The following is a 20,797-nucleotide window of genomic DNA, read 5'->3' as shown; positions in this document are numbered from 1 at the left end:
GACCAGTCAGTATGACAGTACTCTCTTAGAAATAAAAGACCAGTCAGTATGACAGTACTCTCTTAGAAATAAAAGACCAGTCAGTATGACGGTACACTCCTAGAAATAAAAGACCAGTCAGTATGACAGTACTCTCTTAGAAATAAAAGACCAGTCAGTATGACAGTACTCTCTTAGAAATAAAAGACCAGTCAGTATGACAGTACTCTCTTAGAAATAAAAGACCAGTCAGTATGACGGTACTCTCTTAGAAATAAAAGACCAGTCAGTATGACGGTACACTCCTAGAAATAAAAGACCAGTCAGTATGACGGTACTCTCTTAGAAATAAAAGACCAGTCAGTATGACGGTACTCTCTTAGAAATAAAAGACCAGTCAGTATGACGGTACACTCCTAGAAATAAAAGACCAGTCAGTATGACGGTACTCTCTTAGAAATAAAAGACCAGTCAGTATGACGGTACTCTCTTAGAAATAAAAGACCAGTCAGTATGACGGTACTCTCTTAGAAATAAAAGACCAGTCAGTATGACGGTACTCTCTTAGAAATAAAAGACCAGTCAGTATGACGGTACTCTCTTCGAAATAAAAGACCAGTCAGTATGACGGTACTCTCTTCGAAATAAAAGACCAGTCAGTATGACGGTACTCTCTTCGAAATAAAAGACCAGTCAGTATGACGGTACTCTCTTAGAAATAAAAGACCTGTCAGTATGACGGTACTCTCTTAGAAATAAAAGACCAGTCAGTATGACGGTGCTCTCTTAGAAATAAAAGACCAGTCAGTATGACGGTACTCTCTTAGAAATAAAAGACCAGTCAGTATGATGGTACTCTCTTAGAAATAAAAGACCAGTCAGTATGACGGTACTCTCTTAGAAATAAAAGACCTGTCTAGAACCTAAAAGGGTTCTTAAGATGTCCCTATAGCAGAAGCCTTTGAAGAAGCCTTTTTGGTTCCAGGTAGAACACTCTTGGTTCCAGGTAGAACCCTTTTGGGTTCCATGTAGGACCCTTTCCACAGAGGGTTCTACACGGAACCCAAAAGGGTTCTCCCTGGAACCAAAAACAGTTTTCCCTGGAACCAAAGAGGGTTCTCCCTGAAACCAAAAAGAGTCCTATGGGGGTTCTCTATACACTTCGCCTAGTGTTTGGAGGGATGGTTAGAAACGTGATTAATAGAACTCAAGCAGTAGAGATCACACAGTAGCAGAACCACACACACCACACAGCGCTAAAGGAAATGCTCTTATTTACATTGATAAATCAGCCAGTCATATAGTAATTTCCCTGTGGTCTAATAGCAGAATAATGGTAGCTGGCAGCGTCGGGACTGTTTGCTGCTGTGCTACTCTGTTTCCCTGCAAACACTTTAATCTCAGTCACATCAAACATCAGACAGTTAAAACATGACGTTTACAACTACACACTATAAAGCTGACCACACTGATCAATATGCACAGGCACACACACACAGGCACACGCACACACACATGTATGGACGTACACACACAAACAATTTAATGGCAGCTGCTCTGCATGGCGAGACAGATACAGAGAGAGAGAAAGAGACACGGGTAGATAGAGAGGGAGAGATACAGAGAGGTGGTGATGGGGCTTCTATGATGGGGTTCAGCTGAACTATAATCCAATGCTCCAGAGTTATTAAATGAATAAAGAGGAGAAGATGCTGAATACTATTGATTTCTCACAACTCCCTGAGGCTGCTGAGGCTTTCAGGCAGAGAGCGAAGGAGAAGACACACACACACACACACACACGGGTTAAGGCAGGGGTGTCAAACATACTGTATGTTAAAAAAAACAGCGGGTGGGTGGAACCAACTTAATATACTTAAACATTACTAAAACCAAATCTAAACTGTAGAAATTCTAATGGAACTACATTCAAACAGTTTCTTGACCATGTCCAGCTCGCTAATAATCACTGAAATGAAAGCTAGACAGTCAGGGCTCTTAATGTAAACATGTTCATTGGTAGCACTGGTGCTGCTAACTGTAAAAAGTAACCAGCACCACATAACATTTAGGAACACCAGAAAAATATGTTTTAATTGATTGAGATATTGCCTACATTTATTTATTTATTTTAACCTTTATTTAACTAGGCAAATCAGTTAAGAACAAATTCTTATTTTCAATGATGGCCTAGGAACAGTGGGTTTTGATGCACATCTCATGAAGATGATATCATTTTTGCTTTCTTTCTGTGCCACCAAATGTTTGCATATACTGATAAAGTTACAAGATTGTTAGCACAATATAGGCAAAAAAATCTAATTGTGATTTTTCAACCAAATATTGCAAATGGACTTGTGATATAGATCAAAACACTTGGGTGATTCTATAGCAATAGAATGATTGTTCTAATTGTATGGTTGGTGTTGTTTGGCATGACAAGAAATTAAAAATCCATGTAGAAGTTATGACAGGGTAGGAACCAAAGTGTTGGTCAGTGTTTCCCAGGGGACCCTAAACACATTTGAATAGATGTTGCATTTAGACAAAGATACCAGTAAAAAGTTTGGACACACCTACTCATTCAAGGGTTTTTCTTTATTTTATTTTTTATTTGCTACATTGTAGAATAATAGTGAATACATCAAAACTATGAAATAACACATATGGAATCATGTAGTAACCAAAAAATGATTCCATAATTGTTATGTAATCGTTTTGATGTCTTCACTCTTATTCAATAACACTTGAATGAGTAGGTGTCCAAACTTTTGACTGATACTGTATACATATATACATTATATACATTATTATGTAAACAAACAAAAACAAAAAAATCATTGAGTTAATAAAGCCCCATACAAACTTGGTGTCTTTTTTGCTTTTTAAGTAAGGCAGCTCCAAAATGAAAGTGTTTCAGCCTAGCTCAGAGCTTTATGTGGTGGTGGGGCAGCCAGCAGAAAATACGGAGCGTAGCGGTTGGTAATGTTCTCTAGTTATGCTGGGATTGGCTCAGTGTTCTGTCACTCAAGGGGACACTACGTCACCGCCGAATCTACGGGTAGTGCTCAAAAATTCAACCCCCTTGGGTGCTGCCATAGAGTTGCATGAGAAGTGTCCATCCAAGAAGGCTCAAGGTCATTGGCCACAGATAAAATTACATCAAATCACGTTATATCCACAGTAGCTTTGAGTGGACTGATCATGTCAACATCATGCTTTCAAAATATTAGCTAGCAAGCTAGTAGTCATCATCATGAATCAAGTCGACAATTTACTGGAAAATGTTTTTTAATCCTTGTCATATGAAGATAAATAATGGAGATATTTTAGATCAAATATATCTGTGCTCATCGGCCATTGGACATAAACATTACACAACAGATCGGAAGTCACAATTTTAGATTAAATATATCTGTGCTCATCGGCCATTGGACATAAACATCACACAACAGATTGGAAGTCACAAATTCAATAATGAGTGGTTTGGAAGGAATTAGTGCCTAACTACAAGCATTGCAAAGCAATCACTAACCTGCTATTCAGTGAATTGGATTCATGGTTCCAAGTCTGGGGTTAAAGGCCCTCTTTTCCAAGATTAAAAGGATAAACAATTCAACATTTGCCATGTTGTCAATCCAGCATGACTTCTACCGTGTTCAAAACACCTGGAAACTCAGAACTGGGAAATCTGACTTCAAAGAGTTCAAGACAACTGGGAACTTGGAAAAAAATTGCTCTGACTGGGAAAATACATTTTGAATGGTCATCCAACTCGGAATCGCAAGTCTGGAACTCGGGCCTCCTTCTTTACCTCCGACCTGAAGATGACTGACGTCATCATGATTCAACCTTGTTTTTTTCCAGAGTTCCCAGTTGTCTTGAAAACACCATAAATCCAGAGAATGCCAAACTTTGATGACAATATTTGCCCACGAAAGACCTTCCTGTTCAAGTGAGAACTGCACAACAGGGTGAGTACAAAAATGTATCGTATGCTGCTGCATAATTATGTAATATGCCAGGAAGATGTGTATACTGTAGCCTAGAAAGTAATGCTAAGTGTATGTTGTGTAGTAAGCTGTTAGTAGCCCATGTGCCTCACCCTAATAATTTGGTCCTTTTCCTCCTCTTAATTTCACCTACTTTTCTACCTACTCGGTCGTGCACATGTAGCCTACAGCCTGTTTTAGGGAAATGTAATCATTGAATATTGTAAGAGCTTTCAATGTCAGCTAATATTTATCCTACGGTTCTGACTTGGTATTCAGGGAGAATACTGTAAGAACGGCCCATGTTCTGAATTCTGTCTCTGTACATTTCAAAGTGCTGAACAAATAGTTATATTGACTACGTCCATCCTAGCTCGCTCATTAATGTCTTAATCGAAATTACGGATGGCCTCTTATCCGCTCATCGTCTATTTATGCCATAGTTTGTACATCTCAATTGTCAGTAGGAACCACATTTCTTTAAGCAAGTCGGCCATATCAGCTATGTTTTTGTTTAAAGGCAGTAAATGAGGTTGAATGAACTGTTTCACTGCCAGACAAAGCTCCACTGATAGCCAGGTGTAGCAGTGGTAAGATGTTGGGACTGCTGTTGGGACAGCTTTATGTTGGCCCTAACAGTTTGTGGGCACCATTTGACACCGTTATAGTGCAATTAATGTATTGTTGGTGTTGTGTTGTGGCTTTGATGGCATGTATAAAAATCTATATTTGTTTTGTCTGCCTCAAGAACATTTCTATGCTAAAATCACCACTGAGAAAGAGCAGCGCGGTAACACTGTTTTATGTACAATGTTGTCAACAAAATTAGGTTGCTGTTGCAGAATGCAGCCTTTCAACAGCATGTGCTAAAGTCGATTGATCCACACTAGTCCCCTAGTTTGGTGATTGGCGTTTAGGCTGTGACAATGAAAAGGCAGCAGACAGACCTGCAGTATGTTTTAGCAGGGAAGTTTGGTGGGGTGACCTGATTTGTAACTATGAAAATAATTTTGTCAAACAGACTGTGAACCCAAAAGTGGAAGTTTTATTATTCTAGAGGGGGGACAATAAATAGAACAGTAATTTGGTTAGGGAGTTGGGGCAGATGTGTCATCTTTTCTTCAGGAGATTTGATTATTTATGTACTTTTAGTCAGATCAGTGGAACATTTCTCCCTCTAAACAATGGTCTAACATACAGGGGAATTACTCTGCTTGTCAGCAACAACACTAACCCGGGACTCTAACCCGGAAGCTTAAAAGAAATCCCGCTATGCCCTGCGACGAACCATCAAACAGGGAAAGCGTCAATACAGGGCTAACATCGAATCATACTACACCGGCTCCGGTGCTCATCTTATGTGGCAGGGCTTGCAAACTATTACAGGCCACAAAGGGAAGCAAAGCTGCGAGCTGTCCAGTGACACGAGCCTACCAGACGAGCTAAATCACTTCTATTCTCGCTTCGAGGCAAGCAACACTAACGCATGCATGAGAGCATCAGCTGTTCCGGATGACTGTGTGATCCCACTCTCCGTAGCCGACGTGAGTAAGACCTTTAAACAGGTCAACATACACAAGGCTGCGGGGCCAGACGGATTACCAGGACGTGTGCTCCGGGCATGTGCTGACCAACTGTAAGGTGTCTTCAATTGACATTTTTGACATGTCCCTGATTGAGTCTGTAATACCAACATGTTTCAAGCAGACCACCATAGTCCCTGTGCCCAAGAACACAAAGGCAACCTGCCTAAATGACTACAGGCCCGTAGCACTCACGTCCGTAACCATGAAGTGATTTGAAAGGCTGGTAATGGCTCACAATAACACCATTATCCCAGAAACCCTAGACCCACTCCAATACCGCCCAAACAGATCCACAGATGATGCAATCTCTATTGCACTCCACACTGCCCTTTCCCACCTGGACAAAAGGAACACTTATGTGAGAATGCTGTTCATTAACCACAGCTCAGCGTTCAACACCATAGTACCGGCGAAGCTCATCACCAAGCTAAGGATCCTGGGAATAAACAACTCCCTCTGCAACTGGAACCTGGACTTCCTGACAGGCCACCCCCAGGTGGTGAGGGTAGGTAGCAACACATCTGCCACACTGACCCTCAACACTGGAGTCCCCCAGGGGTGCATGCTCAGTCCCCTCCTGTACTCCCAGTTCACCCACGACTGCATGGCCAGGCACGACTCCAACACCATCATTAAGTTTGCTGACGACACAACAGTGATAGGCCTGATCACCGACAACGACGAAACAGCCTATAGGGACGAGGTCAGAGACCTGGCCGGGTGGTGCCAGAAAAACAACTTAATAACCACAATCCCTCAACGTAACCAAGACTAAGGAGATGATTGTGGACTACAGGAAAAGGAGCACAGAGTACGTCCCCATTCTTATCGACTCAGTGGAGCAGGTTGAGAGCATCAAATTCCTTGGTGTCCACATCAACAACAAAATAGATTGGTCCAAACACACCAAGACATTCGTGAAGAGGGCCTATTCCCCCTCAGGAAACTAAACATATTTGGCTGAGATCCTCAAAAGGTTATACAGCTGCAACATCGAGAGCATCCTGACCGGTTGCATCACTGCCTGGTACGGCAATTGCTCGGCCTCCGACCGCAAGGCACTACAGAGGGTAGTGCGTACGTCCCAGGACATCACTGGGGCTAAGCTGCCTGCCATACAGGACCTCTACACCAGGCGGTGTCAGAGGAAGGACCTAAAAATTGTCAAAGTCCCCAGCCACCCCAGTCATAGACTGTTCTCTCTTCTACCGCATGGCAAGCGGTACCAGAGTGCCAAGTCTAGGACAAAAAGGCTTCTCAACAGTTTTCACCCCCAAGCCATTAGACTCCTGAACAGGTAACCAAATGGTTACCCGGACTATTTGCATTGTTTGCTCCCCAACCCCTCTTTTACGCTGCTGCTACTCTGTTAATTTTATATGCATAGTCACTTTAACTATACATGTACATACTACATACCTAAATTGGCCCGATCAACCAGTGCTCCCGCACATTGGCTAACTGGGCTATCTGCATTGTGTCCCACCACCCGCCAACCCCTCTTTTTACGCTTCTGCTACTCTAATGTTCATCATATATGCATAGTCATTTTAACCATATCTACATGTACATACTACCTCAATAAGTCTGACTAACAGGTGTCTGTGTATAGCCTTGCTACTCTTTTTTCAAATGTCTTTTTACTGTTGTTTTATTTCTTTACTCACACACACACACACACACACACACACACACACACACACACACACACACACACACACACACACATACATACCTTCAACTAGTACTCATAAACCACATGAATATTCATCTTCTACTAGTAGTAATTTGTTTTTCAACCACTCCACACATTTCTTGTTAATAAACTATAGTTTTGGCAAGTCGGTTAGGACATCTACTTTGTGCATGACACAAGTCATTTTTCAAACAATTGTTTACAGACAGATTATTTCACTTATAATTCCCTGTATCACAATTTCAGTGGGTCAGAAGTTTACATACACTAAGTTGACTGAATTTAAACAGCTTGGAAAATTCCTGAAAATTATGTCATGGCTTTAGAAGCTTCTGATAGGCGAATTGACATCATTTGAGTCAATTGGAGGTGTACCTGTGGATGTATTTCAATGGCCTACCTTCAAACTCAGCGCCTCTTTAATTGACATCATGGGAAAACAAAAATACATTTGTCAAAAATAATTGTAGACCTCCACCAGTCTGGTTCATCTTTGGGAGCAATTTCCAAACACCTGAAGGTACCATGTTCATCTGTACAAACAATAGTACAAGTATAAACACCATTGGACCACGCAGCTGTCATACCACTCAGGAAGGAGACGCGTTCTGTCTCCAAGAGATGAAGGTACTTTGGTGCGAAAAGTGCAAATCAATCCCAGAACAACAGCAAAGAACATTGTGAAGATACTGGAGGAAACAGGTACAAAAGTATCTATATCCACAGTAAAAACAAATCCTATATCGATATAACATGAACGGCCGCTCAGCCAGCGAGAAGCCACTGCTCCAAACCTGCCATAAAATAGCCAGACTACGGTTTGCAACTGCACATGGGGACAAAAATCATACTTTTTTGGAGAAATGTCCTCTGGTCTGATGAAACAAAAATAGAACTGTTTGGCCATAATGACCATCGTTATGTTTGGAGGATTTTTTAAATTTATTTTACATTTATTTAACCAGGCAAGTCAGTTAAGAACATTTTCAATGATGGCCTGGGAACAGTGGGTTAACTGCCTGTTCAGGGGCAGAATGACAGATTTGTACCTTGTCAGCTCGGGGGTGAAGCATGTTGTCGGCGTGCTTTGTTGCAGGAGGCACTGGTGCACTTCACAAAATAAATGGCATTATGAGGCAGGAAAATTGAATATATTGAAGCAACATACAAGACATCAGCTAGGAAGTTAAAGCTTGGTCGCAAATTGGTCTTCAAAATGGACAATGACCCCAAGCATACTTCCAAAGTTGTGGCAAAATGGCTTAAGGACAACAAAGTCAAGTATTGGAGTGGCCATCACAAAGCCCTGACCTCAATCCTATAGAAAATTTGGGGGCAGAACTGAAAAAGTGTGTGCGAGCAAAGAGGCCTACAAACCTGGAAGGAAGGCTACCTGAAACGTTTGACCCAAGTTAAACAATTTAAAGGTAAATACTAATTGAGTGTATGTAAACTTCTGATCCATTGGGAATGTGATGGAAGAAATAAAAGCTGAAATAAATAATTCTCTCTACTATTATTATGACATTTCACATTCTTAAAATAAAGTGGTGATCCTAACTGCCCAGCAACACCTGTTGGGGTGGCGTTGTCATCATGTTTGACAGTCTCCTGGAGGGGAAGGAGTCTCTCCAAGAAATGGCCATATCACAGTCTGCCAATATGGACAGCCCCATCAAGAGGATCCTCCTGGATGATGTATTTTGGGTGGTAAATGGTGAGCAGCCTGAAACTCCTGAAACCTATAGCAGTAGCCATTGCACGGATTGAGGGAGACAATGCAATCCTGTCTGATGTTCAGACTCTGCTTTCAGATGTAAGAGAAGTAATCCGTACTGCCTTGCCCACTTCACTGTTGCTCCAAGCAGAGGAAACTGCAGTTCTAAAATACATCAAAAAGCGTGAAGACTTCTGCCTGAAGCCCATACATGCCGCAGCGTACATGTTGGACCCCAAGTATGCTGGCAAGAGCATCCTGTCTGATGCAGAGATCAACAAGGCTTATGGTGTCATCACTACAGTGTTTCACCACCTTGGCCTGGATGAGGGCAAGGTTCTTGGCAGTCTGGCGAAGTACACTTCCAAGCAAGGGCTTTGGGATGGAGATGCAATATGGCAGTGGTGTCAACATATCAGCCACCTGGTGGAGGAATTTGTGGATCTGAGGCTCTTTCCCCTGTTGCCTCCATCATCCTCCAAATCCCACCAACATCAGCCACCTCAGAGTGCAACTGGTCCTTGTTTGGGAACACACACACCAAAGCACACAACAGGCTGACCAATACAAGGGTTGAAAAATGTGTGGCCATCTGGACAAATATGAGGCTTTTTGAGCCTGACAAAGAGCCATCCTCAACAAGGTTGGAAAGTGACAGTGAAGATGAGGCCTCAGAGTCTGATGTTCAAGAGGTGGACATTGAGGAGGTCCAGGGAGAAGACATGGAAGCCTGAGAGGAAGACAACCAAAGCTCCAGTTTCTAGACTATCATTTTATGTTGAAAACTTTTTTGGGAGATATGATGGATCATTGGGGATCATTCAATATTCCCTTTATTTTGTTGTTCAGTGAAATCATCCCATGTGAAGAGTCAACTTATTTAATTAAAGTTCAGTTACTAACTAAATTGTTTTTCTTATTTCTATTTCTAATCATTTACAATTATGTCTACTTATGATAAGGTAAAAAAAGGTGTGGAGGAGCTGTGTGCTAACTGCTTGAGTGGCAGGGGGCGGGTCTTGATGTGTGTGGCAAGGAAAATGGAAGCCAGCAGCCACGGGAGGCAGCCAGCAGCCACGGGAGGCAGCCAGCAGCCACGGGAGGCAGCCAGCAGCCACGGGAGGCAGCCAGCAGCCACGGGAGGCAGCCAGCAGCCACGGGAGGCAGCCAGCAGCCACGGGAGGCAGCCAGCAGCCACGGGAGGCAGCCAGCAGCCACGGGAGGCAGCCAGCAGCCACGGGAGGCAGCCAGCAGCCACGGGGGCAGCCAGCAGCCACGGGGGGCAGCCAGCAGCCACGGGGGCAGCCAGCAGCCACGGGGAGGCAGCCAGCAGCCACGGGGGAGGCAGCCAGCAGCCACGGGGGGCAGCCAGCAGCCACGGGGGGCAGCCAGCAGCCACGGGGGGCAGCCAGCAGCCACGGGGGGCAGCCAGCAGCCACGGGGGGGGCAGCCAGCAGCCACGGGGGGGGGGCAGCCACGGGGGGGGCAGCCACGGGAGGCAGCCAGCAGCCACGGGAGGCAGCCAGCAGCCACGGGAGGCAGCCAGCAGCCACGGGAGGCAGCCAGCAGCCACGGGGAGGCAGCCAGCAGCCACGGGGAGGCAGCCAGCAGCCACGGGGAGGCAGCCAGCAGCCACGGGGGGCAGCCAGCAGCCACGGGGGGCAGCCAGCAGCCACGGGGGCAGCCAGCAGCCACGGGGGGCAGCCAGCAGCCACGGGGGGGGGGCAGCCAGCAGCCACGGGGGCAGCCAGCAGCCACGGGGGGCAGCCAGCAGCCACGGGGGGCAGCCAGCAGCCACGGGGGGCAGCCACGGGGGGGGGGGGGGGCAGCCACGGGGGGCAGCCAGCAGCCACGGGAAGCAGCCAGCAGCCACGGGGAAGATGGGGGGCAGCCAGCAGCCACAGGGGGCAGCCAGCAGCCACGGGGGGGGGGGCAGCCAGCAGCCACGGGGGCAGCCAGCAGCCACGGGCCCTGGATAGAGGACCATTTTTAGTCAAATTTTGAGTGATGAAATATAACACATTTTCAATGCGGTCCTCCAGACCTTTTTTAAAATGTAACCTTTAATTTAACTGTTCAAGTCAGTTAAGAACAAATTCTTATTTACAGTGACACCTCATTGAAGAATGTGGCCCCGTGTTAGGATAATAGTACTAGCAGTTAGTCTCCTTAAACTTTAGTTCAGGTTCAAGCTCTCTCACCAGCCAACCAATCAACTGTCGGCTAGCTGCTGAAAGGATTCTGACATCACACTGTATATTGTTGGTTCTCTTTCTCGACTACCTCTCCCAAGTATCCCATTCTAACTCTCTTTCTCTATCACACCTCCTCACTCCCTATTCATGTCCTTTAATACACACACACACACACACACACACACACACACACACACACACACACACACACACACACACACACACACACACACACACACCACACACACACACACGGGTGCATCGATAAAGCATGTTAATCAAGAGCTGTAATTAAATGAATGTAGTCCATTAGGAGTCCCTAAAGAGTGAGTAAGTTAATATCAGACTGAAGACAGGGATTCACTCTAAACACTCTAAACTCAGTAACCTTCATGACTATCTTTAAATACCCTGAATACTCACCTGATTCTCTGTTATTCTTATCCAATGAAATAATTAATCCACCCCTAAAGACATCACATCACATATTATTCACATTGATCATGCCAGTAATTCAGGTGTTGATTAGGCCCAGTTGAAATGGTTTCTATTGTCAACTAAACAAAAAAATTCAATGAGGATACTTCCAAATACAGTACATCTTGCCCAACATTGACCATCTGTCCTTGAAAAGTCACCTCTCTCTCCCTATCCCCTATCCCCTCTTCCCTAACTCCCTCCGGCCCCTCTCTCAATCCTCCCTCTCTCACCTCCTTCCAGCCCTATCTACCATGAAGCCTCTGACCCCTAACACCCCTCCGGCCCCTCTCTCTCCCCCTCTCACCTCCTTCCAGCCCTATCTACCATGCAGCCACTGACCCCTAACACCCCTCCGCCCCCCCACCCACCCACCTCCTTCCAGCCCTATCTACCATGCAGCCTCTGACACCTAACACCACTCCGGCCCCTCTCTCCCCCTCTCACCTCCTTCCAGCCCTATCTACCATGCAGTGTGTGACCCCTAACACCCCTCCGGCCCCTCTCTCTCCCCCTCCCCTCTCACCTCCTTCTAGCCCTATCTACCATGCAGCATCTGACCCTTACACCCCTCCGACCCCTCTCCCCCCCCTCACCTCCTTCCAGCCCTATCTACCATGCAGCCTGTGACCCCTAACCCCCTCCCCCATAGTTCTCCATCCCCCTCCTAGTGGACAACTGGACCTGACCTTAACTGTGGACACTACACCTCAGTGAACCACTGAGGAGCTTCTGTAGGGGGGCAACATTGAAGAGAGAGAAGGAGGCGAGAGATAGAGGTGGAAACTGAGCTGCACTTCCTGACCTCCTGTCCAATGTATGACCATATTAGAGACACATATTTCCCTCAGATTACACAGATCCACAAAGAATTTGAAAACAAACCCAATTTTGATAAACTCCCATCTACTGGGTGAAATTCCACAGTGTGCCATCACAGCAGCAAGATTTGTGACCTGTTGCCACAGGAAAATGGCAACCAGTGAAGAACAAACACCATCGTAAATACAACCCATATTTATGCTTATTTATTTTCCCTTGTGTACCCTTAACCATTTGTAAATCGTTACAACACTGTATATATACGCAATATGACATTTGTCATGTCTTTATTGTTTTGAAACTTCTGTATGTGTAATGTTTACTGTTAATTTTTATTGTTTACTTCACTTTTGTATATTATCTACCTCACTTGCTTTGACATTTACATTTACATTTACATTTAAGTCATTTAGCAGACGCTCTTATCCAGAGCGACTTACAAATTATGTTAACACATGTTTCCCATGCCAATAAAGCCCCTTGAATTGAATTAATAGACAGAGAAAGTAGAGTACTGAGACAGATATGGAGGGAGAGGGAGAGAGAGAGGAAGTAGAGTACTGAGACAGATATGGAGAGAGAGGAAGTAGAGTACTGAGACAGATATGGAGAGAGAGAGGAAGTAGAGTACTGAGACAGATATGGAGAGAGAGAGGAAGTAGAGTACTGAGACACATATGGAGAGAGAGGGAGAGGGAGAGAGAGGAAGTAGAGTACTGAGACAGATATGGAGAGAGGGAGAGGGAGAGAGAGGAAGTAGAGTACTGAGACAGATATGGAGAGAGAGAGGAAGTAGAGTACTGAGACAGATATGGAGAGAGAGGGAGAGGGAGAGAGAGGAAGTAGAGTACTGAGACAGATATGGAGAGAGAGGGAGAGAGAGAGAGAGGAAGTAGAGTACTGAGACAGATATGGAGAGAGAGAGGAAGTAGAGTACTGAGACAGATATGGAGAGAGAGAGGAAGTAGAGTACTGAGACAGATATGGAGAGAGAGAGGAAGTAGAGTACTGAGACAGATATGGAGAGAGAGAGGAAGTAGAGTACTGAGACAGATATGGAGAGAGAGAGGAAGTAGAGTACTGAGACAGATATGAAGAGAGAGAGGAAGTAGAGTACTGAGACAGATATGGAGAGAGAGAGGAAGTAGAGTACTGAGACAGATATGGAGAGAGAGAGGAAGTAGAGTACTGAGACAGATATGGAGAGAGAGAGGAAGTAGAGTACTGAGACAGATATGGAGAGAGAGGAAGTAGAGTACTGAGACAGATATGGAGAGAGAGTGGAAGTAGAGTACTGAGACAGATATGGAGAGAGAGAGGAAGTAGAGTACTGAGACAGATATGGAGAGAGAGAGGAAGTAGAGTACTGAGACAGATATGGAGAGAGAGGGAGAGGAAGTAGAGTACTGAGACCAATATGGAGAGAGAGAGGAAGTAGAGTACTGAGACAGATATGGAGAGAGAGAGGAAGTAGAGTACTGAGACAGATATGGAGAGAGAGGGAGAGAGAGAGAGAGAGAAAGTAGATTACTGAGACAGATATGGAGAGAGAGAGGAAGTAGAGTACTGAGACAGATATGGAGAGAGAGTGGAAGTAGAGTACTGAGACAGATATGGAGAGAGAGAGGAAGTAGAGTACTGAGACAGATATGGAGAGAGAGAGGAAGTAGAGTACTGAGACAGATATGGAGAGAGAGAGGAAGTAGAGTACTGAGACAAATATGGAGAGAGAGTGGAAGTAGAGTACTGAGACAGATATGGAGAGAGAGAGGAAGTAGAGTACTGAGACAGATATGGAGAGAGAGAGGAAGTAGAGTACTGAGACAGATATGGAGAGAGAGGGAGAGAGAGAGAGAGAGAAAGTAGATTACTGAGACCGATATGGAGAGAGAGAGGAAGTAGAGTACTGAGACAGATATGGAGAGAGAGAGGAAGTAGAGTACTGAGACAGATATGGAGAGAGAGAGGAAGTAGAGTACTGAGACAAATATGGAGAGAGAGTGGAAGTAGAGTACTGAGACAGATATGGAGAGAGAGAGGAAGTAGAGTACTGAGACAGATATGGGAGAGAGAGAGGAAGATATGAGACAGGAGAGAGAGAGGAAGTAGAGTACTGAGACAGATATGGAGAGAGAGGGAGAGAGAGAGAGAGAGAAAGTAGATTACTGAGACAGATATGGAGAGAGAGAGGAAGTAGAGTACTGAGACAGATATGGAGAGAGAGGGAGAGGGAGAGAGAGGAAGTAGAGTACTGAGACAGATATGGAGAGAGAGGGAGAGGGAGAGAGAGGAAGTAGAGTACTGAGACAGATATGGAGAGAGAGGGAGAGGGAGAGAGAGGAAGTAGAGTACTGAGACAGATATGGAGAGAGAGGGAGAGAGAGAGAGAGAGGGAGAGAGAGAGAGAGGAAGTAGAGTACTGAGACAGATATGGAGAGAGAGGGAGAGGGAGAGAGAGGAAGTAGAGTACTGAGACAGATATGGAGAGAGAGGGAGAGAGAGAGAGAGGAAGTAGAGTACTGAGACAGATATGGAGAGAGAGAGGAAGTAGAGTACTGAGACAGATATGGAGAGAGAGAGGAAGTAGAGTACTGAGACAGATATGGAGAGAGAGGGAGAGGGAGAGGGAGAGTACTGAGACAGATATGGAGAGAGAGAGGAAGTAGAGTACTGAGACAGATATGGAGAGAGAGAGAGGAAGTAGAGTACTGAGACAGATATGGAGAGAGAGAGAGGAAGTAGAGTACTGAGACAGATATGGAGAGAGAGAGGAAGTAGAGTACTGAGACAGATATGGAGAGAGAGAGGAAGTAGAGTACTGAGACAGATATGGAGAGAGAGAGGAAGTAGAGTACTGAGACAGATATGGAGAGAGAGAGAGGAAGTAGAGTACTGAGACAGATATGGAGAGAGAGAGGAAGTAGAGTACTGAGACAGATATGGAGAGAGAGAGGAAGTAGAGTACTGAGACAGATATGGAGAGAGAGAGGAAGTAGAGTACTGAGACAGATATGGAGAGAGAGAGGAAGTAGAGTACTGAGACAGATATGAAGAGAGAGAGGAAGTAGAGTACTGAGACAGATATGGAGAGAGAGAGGAAGTAGAGTACTGAGACAGATATGGAGAGAGAGAGGAAGTAGATTACTGAGACAGATATAGAGAGAGGGGGAGAGGGAGAGAGAGAGAAAGTAGATTACTGAGACAGATATGGAGAGAGAGAGGAAGTAGAGTACTGAGACAGATATGGAGAGAGAGGGAGAGAGAGGAAGTAGATTACTGAGACAGATATGGAGAGAGAGGGAGAGGGAGAGAGAGAGGAAGTAGATTACTGAGACAGATATGGAGAGAGAGAGGAAGTAGATTACTGAGACAGATATGGAGAGAGAGGGAGAGGGAGAGAGAGAGGAAGTAAATTACTGAGAGAGAGAGAGAGAGAGAGAGAGAGAGAGAGAGAGAGAGAGAGAGAGAGAGAGAGAAGAGAGTACTGAGACAGATGGAGAGAGAGAGAGAGAGAGAGAGAGAGAGAGAGAGAGAGAGAGAGAGAGAGAGAGAGAGAGAGAGAGAGAGAGAGAGAGAGAGAGAGAGAGAGAGAGAGAGAGACCAAAGTGATTCATGGAGAGGATCTGATGATGAGGAGGAACCGAGTGAAGCTGAAGGTTGCTTGCGTTTGTGGTTGTGTGTGTGATTAATGATCAAGGCTGTGATGGTTGGATAGTGTGTAGCTGATAGAGCTGATGGTTAGATATGTCTCCTCGCTCTCTCTGAGTGGCAGTGTGTAAAGTACCCTTTATCTGTGTAGAGCCCTCCAACTACACTCTGGACCTCGAAGCCACTTACACTGCATTTGTTCATTGACCCAACTAATCAGGGACTGATTTAGACCTGGGACACCAGATGGGTGATTCCCCTCTAATCAGGGACTGATTTAGACCTGGGACACCAGATGGGTGATTCCCCTCTAATCAGGGACTGATTTAGACCTGGGACACCAGATGGGTGATTCCCCTCTAATCAGGGACTGATTTAGACCTGGGACACCAGATGGGTGATTCCCCTCTAATCAGGGACTGATTTAGACCTGGGACACCAGATGGGTGATTTCCCTCTAATCAGGGACTGATTTAGACCTGGGACACCAGATGGGTGATTCCCCTCTAATCAGGGACTGATTTAGACCTGGGACACCAGATGGTTGATTCCCCTCTAATCAGGGACTGATTTAGACCTGGGACACCAGATGGGTGATTCCCCTCTAATCAGGGACTGATTTAGACCTGGGACACCAGATGGGTGATTCCCCTCTAATCAGGGACTGATTTAGACCTGGGACACTATTGCAACAACTCATCATCAGTAGGGTAAAACTAACCTGTCTCACGACGGTCTAATCCCAGCTCACGTTCCCTATTAGTGGGTGAACAATCCAACGCTTGGTGAATTCTGCTTCACAATGATAGGAAGAGCCGACATCGAAGGATCAAAAAGCGACGTCGCTGCAATTAATGATCAGGTAGAACAGAAAATCAGCAGGCTCCAGACCTTGTAGGGTCAGAGTTGAATACCTCTGGCGTAGAGAATTTGGGGGGGTAAACACATACTTAGAAACACACACACACACAAACATACACACACACACACACGTGTAACGGAGGTAGTTCAGTTAACCACGATCCAGTGATGAGTAATCTTTCCTGAAACCTGAAGACTGGCGTTAGCTCCCCAAGCTAATGCCTAGGCTTTACCTCAGTCGGCTAAGACAGACATTTGGCATGCAGGAGACACTGTTTTGAACCCAGTTAATCACATACACACAGAAACAAAAACACACACACAAACACACATACACAATAACACACAGACGGACAGAGAGAGAGATGTGTGTAATGGAAGAGGCGCCCCAGCTACCCAAGGACACTCCACAATGAAAAGGATCAAGGCTTTGTAATGTGTCCTAATGGAGTCCTTAGAGCTGAAGAACACATTAACACACACTCACTACAGACACACACTACACAACCACACATTCACTAGCTAAAGATGTGAAGACGTGTCTTTCTAAATCAGTCGTTGAGGGACTTAACACATTCAAGGTAAAGGCTGTCGTTCTCCCCTTCTCCTCATTCTCTCTACCATTACAGATACAAACACTGGCCTCTGTCACTCACTGGTTCATTTGTTAAAGGGGGTTATATATCTTTTACATATTTGTTATAGTTCTGCACACACATAATCAGACACACACACACAGATGCACACTTGCAGGAACACACACACAACACCCACATACACACACACACACACACACACACACACACACACACAACACCCACATACACACACATACACACAAACACACACACACATCCACACACACGCATACACATGCACATGCTCACACACACACATGCACATACACATGCACATGCTCACACACACACATACAGGCACATACATTCACACACACACCCATGCAGCTCAGGTTCACTAGCACATCTGTATTATTTAGGAGAAATCAATAGGTCTCCAGTTTTATCCTTTTCTTTTCCATTCCTTCCATTTCTTTCCATTCATGTCCTTATCTTTCCTTTCCTCCTCTCATAAAAGTGGTCTTTATCGCTAAGGTAACAGTTCTGTAGATTTGGAGAATTCTATGCAATATCTGGTGTAGGTTATAGGTTATATACATTGTACACAAAGGATATTTTTGCAGAAATCTGCATGCAGAGTCTCAATTTGGTGTTTGTCCCATTTTGTGAAGTCTTGGTTGGTGAGCGGACCCCGATCCTCACAACCATTATATATAACATCTTTACAGGGCACTATTCTCCTCTGTATCCTTATGGCTGAGCTATCTTAATCTATCTTAAGAGTCACTCTACTGCAGAATTAAAGAAACCAGAATCTAGTGAAAATTTCAACGATGAAGAATATAGCAAAACACAATAGTCTCTAGGGGAGAGAAAGAGAGAGTTGGGTGAGATAGAGATCTCTCTCTCTCTCTCCCTCCCTCCCCCCTAAAGAGACTATTGTGTTTTGCTATATTCTTCATTGTTGAGGTTTTCACTAGATTCTGGTTTCTTTAATTCTGCAGTAGAGTGACTCTTAAGATAGGTTAAGATACCTCAGCCATAAGGATACAGAGGAGAATAGTGCCCTGTAAAGATGTTATATATAATGGTTGTGAGGATTGGGGTCCGCTCACCAACCAAGACTTCACAAAATGGGACAAACACCAAATTGAGACTCTGCATGCAGAATTCTGCAAAAATATCCTCTGTGTACAACGTAGAACACCAAATAATGCATGCAGAGCAGAATTAGGCCGATACCCACTAATGATCAAAATCCAGAAAAGAGACGTTAAATTCTACAACCACCTAAAAGGAAGCGATTACCAAACCTTCCATAACAAAGCCATCACCTACAGAGAGATGAACCTGGAGAAGAGTCCCTAAGCAAGCTGGTCCTGGGGCTCTGTTCACAAACACAAACACACCCTACAGAGCCCCAGGACAGCAACACAATTAGACCAAACCAAATCATGAGAAAACAAAAAGATAATTACTTGACACATTGGAAAGTATTAACAAAAAAACAGAGCAAACTAGAATGCTATTTGGCCTTAAACAGAGAGTACACAGTGGCAGAATACCTGACCACTGTGACTGACCCAAACTTAAGGAAAGCTTTGACTATGTACAGACTCAGTGAGCATAGCCTTGCTATTGAGAAAGGCCGCCGTAGGCAGACATGGCTCTCAAGAGAAGACAGGCTATGTGCTCACTGCCCACAAAATGAGTGGAAACTGAGCTGCACTTCCTAACCTCCTGCCCAATGTATGACCATATTAGAGAGACATATTTCCCTCAGATTACACAGACCCACAAAGAATTCGAAAACAAATCCAATTTTGATAAACTCCCATATCTACTGGGTGAAATTCCACAGTGTGCCATCACAGCAGCAAGATTTGTGCCCTGTTGCCACAAGAAAAGGGCAACCAGTGAAAAACAAACACCATTGTAAATTCAACCCATATTTATGCTTATTTATTTTCCCTTGTGTACCCTTAACCATTTGTACATTGTTACAACACTGTATATATATATAATATGACATTTGTAACGTCTTTATTGTTTTGAAACTTCTGTATGTGTGATGTTTACTGTTCATTTTTATTGTTTATTTCACTTTTGTATATTATCTACCTCACTTGCTTTGGCAATGTTAACACATGTTTCCCATGCCAATGAGAAATTGAATTGAGAGAGGGGGGATAGGTAGAGAGAGATAGAGATAGAGTTAGAGAGAAATAGTTGGGGGAGAGAGAGATAATTGGGGGAGAGAGAGAAAGAGTTGGGGAGAGAGAGAGAGAGGGAGGGAGAGAGATGGTAAGTAACTATGCCATCTAGGCATTCCTGTATACTTTGTACTGACAGTAATCAGAAATGATGGATTGTGTGTGTGTGTGTGTGTGTGTGTGTGTGTGTGTGTGTGTGTGTGTGTGTGTGTGTGTGTGTGTGTGTGTGTGTGTGTGTGTGTGTGTGTGTGTGTGTGTGTGTGTGTGTGTGTGTGTGTGTGTGTGTTTCTCCTATCAGACAAAGTGTAAGCCAACATGATGTTAACGCAGTAAGGGACTTTGAGTAGATGCAGCCTTAGAGAGATTATTAAATCCCCTTCTCTCTTTGTTTTAACACAGCACCCTCTAATGTACACACGCAGACACACACATTCCTCCTTGTTTTAACACACCATCCTATAAAGCAGGTCTAATGACATTAAGGAGAGTATTTTTAAACTAAGTGAAATCTGTGAGGCGCCACCCCTGTCTGCCTGCATCCTACACACACACACACACACACACACACACACACACACACACACACACACACACACACACACAGTCCCTCTCCCATCATGTCCGTCTGTCTGCATGCCCAGTGCTGCGAAGGACAGAGACACACTGAGAGGAACTAATGCTCTTCCTAGTGATGGTTACTGGACTGGCAGTACACTGACGCTAACACTGGGAGGCAATGTGAGCCATAACACACACACACACACACACACACACACACACACACACACACACACACACACACACACAGTGTGTCAGGTGTAATAATCCATTAAACCGAGCTCCATCACAGGATTAGGTCTGGTCATCAGATAGATGACTGCTCTGCCTTCACTTCTCCTAAAAGGGATGAGGTGCAGGTCAACACACACACACACGCCTACCAAACACACCTACCACACACACCTACCAAACACACCTACCACACACACACACTCTGTTGCAGGTCAGACATTCAGTAATAAGATGATGCTGC

At 44.7% G+C, this 20,797-nt stretch overlaps 1 protein-coding gene across 1 annotated transcript in view; it reads left to right on the top strand.

Annotated features, from left to right (window-relative positions):
- LOC124033545 (guanine nucleotide-binding protein subunit beta-5b-like) overlaps window positions 1-20,797 on the top strand; it is a 279,536-nt gene that overhangs the window by 1,091 nt on the left and 257,648 nt on the right. The gene's annotated exons all lie outside the window — the stretch shown is intronic.

The sequence above is a fragment of the Oncorhynchus gorbuscha genome, linkage group LG04 (genome assembly GCF_021184085.1).
Source record: "Oncorhynchus gorbuscha isolate QuinsamMale2020 ecotype Even-year linkage group LG04, OgorEven_v1.0, whole genome shotgun sequence".
Classification (NCBI taxonomy): domain Eukaryota; kingdom Metazoa; phylum Chordata; class Actinopteri; order Salmoniformes; family Salmonidae; genus Oncorhynchus; species Oncorhynchus gorbuscha.
The sequence above is the reverse complement of the archived record's forward strand: the minus strand, read 5'-3'. Positions and strand labels throughout refer to the sequence as shown.